Genomic DNA, 11868 nt, shown 5'->3' with positions numbered 1-11868 from the left:
AAATAATATAATAATAATAATAATATTATAATAATGTATTTTTCTGAACACTGGTTGTACAGCTCACGTGGTAGCTTAAGCAGTGCTAAGTGGTTGCTAGATGGGTGTTATACTGTTGTTGCCAGGTGGTTTCCAGGTGTTTTCTATGGTGTTGCCAAGTGGTTGCTGTAGTGTTGCCAAGGAATTACTGTGGTTTCCTAGGTGGTTTCTAGATGATTGGTATTGTGTTGCTAGGTTGTTCGATTAGTGGTTGCTGAGCATTTGCTATGATATCCACAGACGTTTGCTAAGGTGGTCTCCAATGGTTGCTGGGGTGTTGCTGACAAGTGGTAACTGTGATGGTACCCCATGTGGGGGTTGGGTGTTACTAGTGAATCTGGCACATAAGAAAGGTGAACCCATTTATTCCCATAGGGGCTATCCATAACAGATCTGTCTCTACACGGAAGCCATACGTCTGATTGAAAAGGGGTATACAAGCTCAAATCACACAACCAGACCCCGTTGCTTTGCAATATCTGTTCACAATTATTAAATAAAATGTAATAGAGAATATGATGACCACTCCGTATGTCTCCAGTGTGAATGGATGGAGCTCTACTGCTGTATACTGACTCTCAGGGTAAAATCAGTTAATTAAAAGGGTCTGTTTTCATGTTTTTACAGGAATGTGTTTTTTATGTGTTACTAATGTTCACATAGCACATTGCCAATGACGCGCAAAAACTGTATCTTCATTTTTGTGGTTTTTAACTATTTGCCATAACGTAAATCTGGCCGTGGTTCTGTATATTGCATTACAACGTCCTGATGAATGGACCAATAGAAATGCTCCAAACTCTAAACTGTTTCCACATTGACTTCCACTGAAAGTTAAGAGGTTTTGCACCCTCTCCTGTACAGTTGCTATTTTGGAGATGCACAGGAGTTGTGTGACAACAATATGCATATATATATATATATATATATATATATATATATATATATATATATATATATATATATATATATATATATATATATATATATATAGTCTCCAGAATTTCTCTGCTTAATTCCATTAGATTTGGATTTTTTTCTCATCCTGTAAAAGTGCAGTTTTGGAGATACAATGTTTTTGATGCATGAGAACAACAATATCAAGTTTTTCCATTATATGGGTCCTTCAAGTTTTCTGACTTTGTGAAAAGCACCCCCCCACCCCCTCCGGTCCACAGTATGATCCTAAAAGCCATGTGGGTACACGATGTATGCTCTTGTTTTATTTGTGCAGAGAAGAAACATTGTTTTTACATCTGAGCTACAACGCCTATGAATGTAGGAGTCTATAAATATGCAATATTGTAAAGTCATCACACCGCAATTCTACTGCAGGTCACAGAGTTCTTAATACTTTGGACCTCCCTCAAAACAAACTATCCCAGAAGGATATCAGATTTATTGTTGTAACACAGATAAAAAATATTCTGCTCTCAAAATCAAAAACAGACTTCTACCGCCTCTCGACCAGGACCAGAGGGGGGAAAAAAGAAGGAGGACAGGATATGAGGACTAGTTTTGTATTGAATTCCTCCTATCTGAAGGACGTGGGCTTCTCCATCTTTATTTTGACATTTGACTACAGTTTGAAGCCATGTTTCTTTTTTTCTCTCCGGCCTTTTAAAGCATTCCACTTCAAACCAGACCCTCTCTCACAGTTTCGGACAGAGGAGAGAGTGTGTTCCCTCGCGAGGCGGCAGAGGGGAGGACGTCCTCGGCCAGATTTGCGGCCTGTTAAGGTCCAAACGTACGGCACCGCGGGGAACTGTGGAAAACTCGCTCCGGTTTCAGGCCTCCGTGGCTCTAGGGTGGGACCCAGCGAGAGAGAATTTCCCCCTGCAGTATTTCATATCTGTTCGGGTTAGGAGCATTGTCATAGAGGATGTGTGGTGTGGACAGCAGAGTCAGATCATTTTTCTTAAACGTCACAATGAAGAAAGAACAGAGTCGTCACGATCAGAAGACGTACGAGGGGAAGTTCTGTGGTCGAGAGATTCGAGAACAACAAATGTTGATAGACTCTGTAGAGGAGGGAGAAAAATGGATGGGACTATATATATATATATGTGTGTGTGTGTGTTTGTGTGTGTGTATATATATTTTTACATGAATTAGTAATTAACAGTAAACCCACATTATAATGGTTAATAGACATTCACTGTCTATGTAAAAAAATCCAAAACTTAGATAATAATAATTATTATATTATTGTATTAATTATTATCATAAAGAAATATATATTATTATTATAATTTCTGTCATTATGCTCATACAGTACATTGAAGTCCTGCTCCTCATGTCCCAGGGTTAGAAATATCCCAACTTAGAAAGCCAGGGTCAGAGCATGCTACAGCACCCACTGAACAGAGAGGTGAACAGAAGGGTCTTGCTCAAAGGCCCAACTGTGGCAGTTTAGTGAATCTGGGTATCGAACCCACAACCTTGTGATCAATCAACCACTCTTACAAATATCACAGATAACTCACAAATGTCCTGAACACTGTAAGCCTGGATAAGTTCACCTAATGTATAAACTTTAAGGCAACCCATTTAATTAACATTAAATAAATTAGGTTCGGCTTTATTAAACACACTAAAACGTTTGAGTTAAATTTACTTAACACGAGCCAGGGACGTCATTACACCTAATTTTCTGAGGTGTGTGCCGCAGTGAAGTGTTGCTGTGCTGTGTTGGGGTTTTTGCACGGAGTAATGGATAATTACAAAAATTTCAAAGAAACTCATAGCAATATGTTTTTGTTATTACCCCTTATATATATATATATATATATATATATATATATATATATATATATATATATATATATATATATGGTAGAAGCAAAGGTCGTTAATTACACTAACAAAGGCATCAGTTACATTAGCATAGGCTTTATTTATGCTAGGCAGTAACAGGGTCAGTGAAAACACAAGCTTGCAAAATGAGCATTGTGATTTAGCCAATACAAGAGCTCTAGCTATACTACTACTACTACTACTACTACTACTAATAATAATAATAATAATAACAGTTTTTCCTTTTCTTATTCTTACTATTATTATTATTATGATTATTATTATGATGGTGATGATGATGCTTACTATTATTAATATTAGTTGTTATTGTTATTGTTATTGCTATTGCTATTATTATTATTGTTATTATTATTATTATTATTATTATTATTATAAGTAGTAGTATTAGTAACAGTAGTAATGTGATTAGGCGAGTGGGGTGTGGGTGCCAAGCTGTGCCAAGAGAATCAAAATTCTTTAAAAATCAAAATGTTTAAAAACAATTTCATGATGGGGTTTTACTTGTATATGAAGACCCATCTAAATATAGTTAAACTTAACAGTCTTAATTATTATTATACATTTATTTAAAACCTAAATATTATTCTGTAATTTATTAAGTATTAACATTGTGTTGCTGCTCTCATAAAACTTCAAACAGGCCTAAAAAATAAACTTCCAATAAAACAACAACACCACAATTCCAGTGAATGCCATATGGACATGTGGTGAGGAACAGTCTGCTTTTTCACAAAGCAGAACAACTCAAACCCACGGCTGTCCGTCACCAACAAATGCATTACCAATTAGCAAAAACGGCAGGTGTAGTGCTTCTGAAAGGCAAGAGGCCGTTTCTGCCCTTAACTGAGAGCTACCAACTAAAACCCCGCCGACAGATGTTTGTATTTTATAAGAGGCACAATAAAACTTTGACCTGGGGATAGATTTACGATCCCTGCCTCCACTGAACTCCCACTGAAACTTGTCCAAACCAAGGGACTTTGCAGTAAAACCCCAGAAGCCGGGGTCATAATCATCAGCTGCTAAATCTCCTGCCACGAAAATCGCAAAGATGCTCTGGACGTCGGGGACTGGTGGGTTGCAGGTGTGTGGCATGCTTTATTTCACATCGGATTAGAGCTAATTAATCTGACATTTATTTATGTCAATTTATTGGAAGATTGATGTTAAATGGATCAGAGGATTAGAGCTTGAACATGCGATTAAAATGATCCATGGAACTGTCCAATGAAAATCATGTATGTATATTTCTGTCCATGGTTTGAACCCTGTAGCTGCTCGGTACACTGTGTCAATATTTCTGAATGAATGGACCAATATAAATGCTTTAAATTACTTAAAACCCGTTAATAAACTTGTTTTTGTTTACATTGACCTCCAGTCAATGTTAAGAACGTGTTTGTCTTCGCCTGTAAAGTTGCCATTTTGGAAATACATGGTTTCCCATTGGACAGCGACAATATACACTACTATACTAGACTGCAACTATGCTCTCAACACCACAAAACCTTTCTGTTTGGTTGGTATTGGTGTTTATTCTGAACTCTAGTGAACATTAGCAGGTGAAATGTTGACAGACGTTGGTGCAAAATACACTACTTAGGGTTTAGGCGCCTACAGAATCAGAATCAGATTTCAGAATCTCTTTATTTCACCAAGTATGTTTCACATTTTACCTGGTGTGAGCAACTCAAGTATAACACAAACATATATGTCACAAACAAACAGACTATTAACGACGATTACAATAAGAGAGAAAAACACACTAAACAATAAATAAATTATAGTAATAATAAGTTAAAAAAAGTACTTAAAATAAAAAAACAACTGTAAAACATCTGTAACATGCATATTTAACCAGAGTAGACATCTATAAACAAACTATTATGTACAGATATAATAATATAAACGTTTACAGTAAATTATCATCTGTACAGCTGTGCAAATAATCATAGTTTAAATGTTCTGCATGTTGTGTATCAGGACTGTGTTGCAGTTAAATCCAGTTTGTTCCAATGAAATTTAGAGGCTCAGTTCAGTTATAGATTAGGGTTATAGATTAGGGTGTGAGGTGTCCACTGTGGTTTAGGAGTGCTACAGCTCTGTGGGGAAAAAAGCAGTTTATAAACAGACATGTTTACAATGACATGACACTGTTGTCCCTGCAAAGTGCGTCATGCACGCTAACAGCAGGGGTGCGCCCTCTATAGCAGTGTTTGAGTTCCTTCCTGAAGGGCACAATGGTGTGCTGTTAACAGCTGGGTTGGAGTCCCTGACCCCCTCATTCATAGCTTTCTTGACCTTTGGGCTACCAGAGGGGCTCTTTAACCTGCAATATTTTCCACTCCACCATTGTCACCAAATGCTAACAGTAAATCATTGCTGGTGCACTGCTGGTCATATGAAGAATCTTTCTGTGGGTGATAATTGAGTTATTTAAGTGTGAAGAACCTTTTAAACTAAACAAACCTTTTTAAAAGTAAAAAATAAACTCTACAGGATGTAAATAACAATTAAATTTGCTAAATTAAATAGTGAGTATGCAACTTTGGTTGGAGCTAAAATGCTCAGATTACTTTCAGAAGCCAATTTACAACCCTGTTGTTTTTACCTCCGCATGAAACCGAATACTGGATAGTGCTGCTGTCCTCTCGTTGTGTCCACAATGTGTTGTTAGCAAGTGATTGAAGAGATTTAAGAGATTAAAGCTGGTTAGCTCTTAGCCTTGCCGTCACTCACTTTCCTGTGTTTTGGCTTTTTTAAGTCTTACCGGTAAAAAAACAAGCAAGCCAGCACTTGCCCTTCTGATGTGTGTTTAGCTCCAGTGTGGCTCAGCTGTCCAGTTAGTTTTCGACAGCGTGGACGTTGGAGAGAAGAGATGGTAAAAGCTAGCATCCCCTCGGCTTTTGCTTTGTTGCATGCTGAGTTTAAGCTCCCCTTCTGTGGGCACTGTCAGTTCTGGGGTTTTGAGGCCTGGTTCACGTAGCAAGCTGTATTCCAATAACTAGTCTGGAGGTGATGAGCTGCTCTCCGGTATCAACAACACCATATCCTCCTGAAGTCACCTCCATGTTTTACCACTTCGCCAGCTTTGATGAGGAATTTTTCTAGTGGACGGGGTGTATTTAAACATTGGGGATGAAGTCATGACTGTTACTAAGCAGTTTTGGGATTTTCTACAGCTTCTATTTTGATTATGGTGATTTTTGAGGTTTGCAGAATGTCAGTTCCATGTATCGAACTCTCAGTATTTAACTATGCTAATGTAACACCAGTTTGATGTCCTAAGGTTCCTTTAAAGGTTTTTCCTAGAAACTACACATCCAGGATCCGTTTAAGGGCCTTTACTTGTGGGAGTGAAGAGAGGTTCGTCAGAAGTGTCAATGCGAGTTCATAAATGTGCTAATACGAAGGCGACCGCAGACAGCAGCGTGACGGTAGTAGCAGGCAGCAGATGGTGCCACCTCAGGCCATGGTCTGATGCCATCCTCCTCCATTTAGCCTTTTTAACATCACTTACGCTAGCACTGTCCTCCGCCGCAGTGGCGTCTCTGAGCCGGCAGGCAAAAGCTGGAGTGTAAATCCAAAGTCTTTCGCTTTAATTGAACCTCTGCGGAAGGTCAAGGTGCCGGAGCTCGAGTTGGGAGAAAGAGAGAGAAGAGTGTGCTGAAAACCACCTGGAGCACAAGAGGGAAAATCTATTACCTCTGCGCTTTAAATACCATCTGATGGATGCCCCCACCACCCTACCCCCTACCATTCACCTGCGGAGGACAGGGATAGCGTGGCTGCTGCTAATTAGCCTTAGTGGGATTAAATGGGCTGCCATGTTGGCATGCCTTTTTGTTGTTGCCTTTTCACTGATTGGCTACAAATGCGTCTGTACCACTCGGGTCCTTTATCTTATTTAGTTAACTGCTTGAGTCAGTGAGGATCGAAGTCTTATTAAAGTTTTCAATTAAAGGCCTGGTCAGTGGCAGGAGAGCAAGCTTAGCCTTATGGAATTAGACAGCAAAGGCCGAGGTGCATTGATGTATCAATGCTGGCCACTCCAGTAGCCACTATAGGGCTTGGCACTTGGAATCCATACACACTGGCTCATTACTTGAGAAGTTCCAGTCCGAAACCAGCTTTTCTTTAAGTCCCAAACAAGCGTGTTACGTGTTAGCCATGCAGCTGCACACTGAAACACCCCTCATTCTCAGGCACGGGGTCCGGGCCAGAGCTGCCTTTTCTTTCCCTCGTGTTCCCCCAACATGGCCTTTTTAAAGCGTGCACTCTCAATGGGAATATGCTAATCCGCTCTGTCACGATGGCTGATTCTCTTTGAACTTTGTTTGGCGGTGGCGGCTGGGCCAGTGCACAGGTTTCTGAGCCTCAGCTCCTCCAGCCCCGCAGCCCCCTCTGTTGCCATCTGCCGGACCACCGCTCTATTTGAATAATAAATGAGGATCAATGAATTGAAAAAGGGGTCCGTTCCCGGAGCACGGGGCATTTTGGAAGTGGCAGGGAATCTGCCACTTGCACGGAACCAGAATGCTAGCTTTTTGGCCACACATGGCCACTTCACTGCCGTTTTGCCTTTCCAGAAAACCCAGTGCCAGTCCGCCACTATTTAAAAGTGAGATATACTCTTTTTCTTTTTTTTGCCACCCCCCCCCCCCCCCCACCCCCCCCAAAGGCCGGCACATCTGAGGCTGCGACAGTGCGGGGGCGACGCGTAGGCTTTATTTTGGCAAAGTGTGCATGAATCAAAAGGAATGGCCGTCCTGTTTCTCATCGGAGCGGGAGACCTTTGAAAGGGACGTCACGCTGGGGTAATCTTACAAGAAAACACAGCATTCAGCACCTCGCAACCTGCGACTGTCCACTGAATACAAACAAACACAAACACACACTCCGCTCAGCACACACATTTAAACAGCGGCTCACAAGCCTGACAACCACCATACAAAACAAACGAGCACATTCATTACCGCAACCCTGTGGGCCTCCTCTTACTTTTCACCCATAACTTATGGAATTAAGAGGAGACGTTTTGGAGAACATGTCTATTGTTGTCACACAAAAACCTTGTATCTCCAAAATGCCAACTTTACAGGAGAAGGTAAAAAAAAACTCCTTATCTTTCAATGGAAGTCAATGTAGAAAGGTTTAATTCCCAGTCATTTCGGAGCATTTCTATTGGTCCATTTACCATTTATCATTATACTTGGACACAATGCAAAGACCAGATTCACATTATATAAAAAAGTGAAAAACAGTATGTATACTTATGTTGTAGAGAGTGTTGCAGTCTGGACTTACACACAATACACTATCTCTATCTATCCATCCATTCATGCATTCAAGCTCAGAGGACCAACAGTTAGTCATCTTGCATGTTTGAGGTGGTGTTAACTTCAGGCTGTTGCAGATGGTGTTGCACGAGGATGATGGGGCTATAAATACCTGCAGGGTGTGTGACAGGATTCATAGACTGAGAATAGGTGGTACAGTGCAGTGAGTGTCTCATTGGATGTGTGGAAATGGGTCACAAAGCAGATACAGTTAATGATTGGCAAAAAGGAAAGGTTGCATTTGGGTGCATCAGGTGTTGGATGATCACCTCCCCAACTCATCCCAAAGGTTTTGGATGGAGCACCATCATCCATCCTCACAGGTGGCACGGTTCCACTGCTCCACAGCTCAATGCTGGGGGGCCTTATACACCTCTAGCCCAGAGAGTCCCACTGTTTTGGCAATACTTCTCTACAAGAACTAAAGAAGCTCTGTGTGTGTGCATTTGCAATTCTGTGTCAGCAAGGTGTGCAACTCAAAGTACTTGGGTTTATTAAATTATATATCAAATGATTAAGGATCTGCATTATAGGGCTGATATTAGTAAAAGATGAGGTATTGTATTATGACTTAAATTATTGTGTTGTATACTTTCTTGTTATATGGGAAAAATGACAGTTCTCAATTCGTTCCCATGTTCTTGTTATTTTTTGACATTCCAACAGATGCAATAATCGCCAGAAATACAGGCATGAACTTGTTCATATGTAATGCAAACCAAGTGTAAATGTAATTACATTGAAATACCATAGCAAAATAACAATAACAAGACTTCTGCAGGCCTGGAAGCTCTACCTACGTTCCAGTCCACAGTACCCAAAAGCATAAAGACAATAGCCAGAAGGGCTGCTGAGGGCGGTACCTGTGTCCTTAGCACACACGATCATCCATATAAACACAGGTCATTGATCTGGGGATGTCCACAGCTGGAGGTGGGTGACAGCAAATTGGCTTCTGCCTGTTCTTCAGACTCCCAGGCAGAGCCCCATGCTGCGCCGAAGCCCGTGAGCCTGGGGCTATTTTCACAAATTTCCCATACTCCTCTGAAACTACATTACTAGCAACACGTTCTGCTGCCAAAAAAAGTAGAATCTGCTGGACTTAATTACAAATCCATGACCCTTGCAGAACAGGTCGCTCGAAGGTTGGGGCGGAATGAAGACTCTGAACTTTCCGACCCATTTTTTTTCCTCCTCTTCCTTATTTAATATCGGAACAAACGCTCCTTGGTGTTATGACAATTTATGAGAACTGTCCAGCTGCTGTGTAGCCTTTCGGGAGCTTGTTCTTACTGGCCATTCGTTCTTCCTGTCTTATCCTTGTGCTTACATCATTTTTGGACCCCGTTGAATGTTCTCAACACGCTGCTGGGCCCCTATGTCTTCAATCATTTTCCCTCCAGGGCAGCAGAGGGGTTGGAGGGGGAGGTCAGCGTTCAGCATTAACATGCTGAATGCTAAATTAAGGATAATTACATCCTTAAGCAGTCAACTACCGTTCTTTGTCTTTGTGGGATCTAAATCATAGGCAATAACACCATGCTTTGCATCAGCGTTGCTAGAATCTGTGCTTAGCCGCATGCTAATTACTGTCTGTTCAATGGTTGTATTCTCGCACTTAAATGAATAATCACCCAGAAGTCATCCCACACAACAGTTCTCACAAGGCGCCTCTGAAACGACGGCCAAGACTCAGCACAAATTGACTCCGCATCAAGACGGATAGAGGTCTGCCAGCATTACGCATCATTCATGTCAGGGTGGGAACAATCTGATAACACGCTAGCTGCATATAGCAGCGCTGGAGTTTGGCTTTGTTCTGGCTTGAACTGGGCCTGACCCTTGTCCAGCTCACCCGCAACGACTGCCATGAAACAATCCTCTGGATATTAAAGCAGTAGAGGCTCTTTGCAGAGGATCAGGAAGGAGGCCACGGATATTCGCTTTACCTCTACCCTCGGCGGAAAATGCAATGAAGAGAGCTCTCTCTCTCTCTCTCTCTCTCTCTCTCTCTCTCTCTCTCTGTCTCTCTTTCTCTCTCCCAAGCATTCCCTTCGGCCCTCCCTGCCTCTCCATCCTTCCCTCCCTACACAGTAAAATCGATAGTGTGAAATCAACTCCAGGGGAGTTAAATCCAGCACTAAAGAGGCCCAACTAGTTGTGTTTAACTCCACAGGAGTTCGTTTAACACTTGTTGTTTTACATGAGCCTGGAGCTACTTCTATTAACCAACTGTGCGAACAGCTTGAGGTTAAGTGTCTTGCTCAGGGGCACAGGGCGAATAGCCGCCGCCACCATCTGGGGATCGCAACCCTGACCCCTGGAGCCACAGTCAAGTCAAGCAGTCTGACCACTGGGAGACTCACGTCCTTTGTGTCGTGCAGGATGGCTAAAATTACAGAGGCTTACGCCCCCCGCCCACGACAGGAAAACCACACCCCTGCGAAAAGAGAAACCACAACAGCCAGCTGGAGTTAATTAACCACTTATCAGAGCGTCTGTTAATGAAGCGTTTCTGCTTTTACACATGGGTAACGCAGCACAAAACAGCTTCTCTCACACAAAGACAACAAGGCATACAGAAGCTGTAGAATCGGCCGTGCTACGCTGAACGTCCCACAGGGATCCATTTGCTCATATTGAATTAGATGCAATTAAATTGAAGTTCAATGAAGGGCCCAATCAGGGATTGCTCCAACTGTCAGGGCCCTTTTCAATCTGTCAGTCATGAAGAGCTTCAAAACACAAAACAGGCGCTAAACACTATATAGTTACCATGCAGTCGAGTCGTGGAGCGACTGTGGAACAATGGACGTCAGCGCTAAATGCTTATGCTAGGTTCTGTTCAAGATTTTGTTGAAGGTTCTCCTGTCATGATCTGTAATTACCTTCCTGACTGCCGATCCCTGCATGAACTCCTCACCCGTTTCTGGAACTTGCAATTCCACCGCACGCTCATATTGAAGCCCTTACCAGTGAGGTTCCTATATGCAACATCATGCGTATGTCTAACACAATTGGAAGCCCACCAGATCTTTCTCTGGCGGTCTTCTGATAGACTTTTAACATGAAGCTGAGGCATATCTCACAGATCTTTCCACTATCTGATCCAAGTGCTTCTGTTTCAACTCACATTTAAGCTTGTATTAACTTGTTTAATCTCACTTGTCGTGCTTGAAACATAACACCACTACCCGGTGCAGATGGCTTTGCCTTTTCTCAGTGGTTCTCCTGCATGCTTTTAGACAGTTTTTGCCTGAAGGTCTTGGAACCTCTCAATATTTCTTCTTCTCTGAGGAAGAAAACGGTTCCTCAAAGCACCTTAAGATGTTCCTCCACAGTTTCAAACTGAAGAACCTCTAAAAGTTCCTCCAAGGATCACATACTTTAAACAGTGTAGTCTGAGGTAGTCCTGTCTGTTGATAAAACTGCTTGGCTAGTATCAGTTTTTGTCCTAGCGCAGATACTGTACATACACGCTGCTTTCCATGCCCCCCTTCCTCGGCCAGTGGCATCAGGCAAAGCCTGGTTCATGTAGCAACCCGAGGTTGCACAGCGCCTCCAACAGTCTATAATTCATTGCAGCTGTTTTGCAACATCTACTGTTACGGATGCACATCCTGGAAATGACTGTCTCAGGAATTGACAATCACCACATTCTCAGGACCTGAAG

This window comes from Salminus brasiliensis, chromosome 9 (assembly GCF_030463535.1).
Source record: "Salminus brasiliensis chromosome 9, fSalBra1.hap2, whole genome shotgun sequence".
In the NCBI taxonomy this organism is placed as follows: domain Eukaryota; kingdom Metazoa; phylum Chordata; class Actinopteri; order Characiformes; family Bryconidae; genus Salminus; species Salminus brasiliensis.
The sequence above is the reverse complement of the archived record's forward strand: the minus strand, read 5'-3'. Positions refer to the sequence as shown.